Here is a 755-nt window from a genome sequence, read left to right as displayed (position 1 = left end):
TCCGCCAGCTCTATGATCGCAGAGTTCCTCCCGGGCGGGAGGGTGGGGCGGGGGACTGCTCGGCGCCTTTGAGGTACTGGGGGAGGAGGGGGAGCTGTCAAAAGAAGACAAAGAAGCTCCTGCTGCCATCTCTGAGTTAATTACTTATGAGTTAGTTAAACTTTAAAGAATGTCCATTCCCTTCATCAAAAGCTTCCACTTCCTGCCACATGTTCCTCAATATGAAAAACTGTAGAAAGAATGAATAAATCAAAAATCTTCAGGCTATAAATTTTAAATATGTATGAGAAATTATCCTGGATTCAGCCTACTTATGCAAAAAGATTTAAAGCCATTTTGGCCCCCTGGGAGTGGGGTGTAAGGGACAAGGCAGATGGAGTAAGGAAAGAACAGGATACTCTTGAACCAGAAAATGCAAATTAACCATTTAATTTGCATTTTGGAAAAAGTGCTATAGACTTCAGAAAAGCTATGTCATTTTGGGATGGAGTTCATATGAATTTATGACACATGGGAAATTTAACTTCTACAGAGGTGCAAATACATATCTTCAATCATATGCACCTCTTAAATTTGGCAAATCTGGCTTAAACCTGTTGCTTAGCATGTAATTGGTTCTTAGTAATTCACAAAACCAATTTTCTTCCCAATTAATTCATTGCTTCCCCAAAATTAACATATTGATTTTCCTCAAATTGTTAAGAACCTCTCAACTCTTTATATTCTTTCACAGGAATTTAAGATCATGTTTCATA

Source organism: Rhinolophus hipposideros (assembly GCF_964194185.1).
Source record: "Rhinolophus hipposideros genome assembly, chromosome: 5".
NCBI classification, from domain to species: Eukaryota; Metazoa; Chordata; class Mammalia; order Chiroptera; family Rhinolophidae; genus Rhinolophus; species Rhinolophus hipposideros.
The sequence above is the reverse complement of the archived record's forward strand: the minus strand, read 5'-3'. Positions refer to the sequence as shown.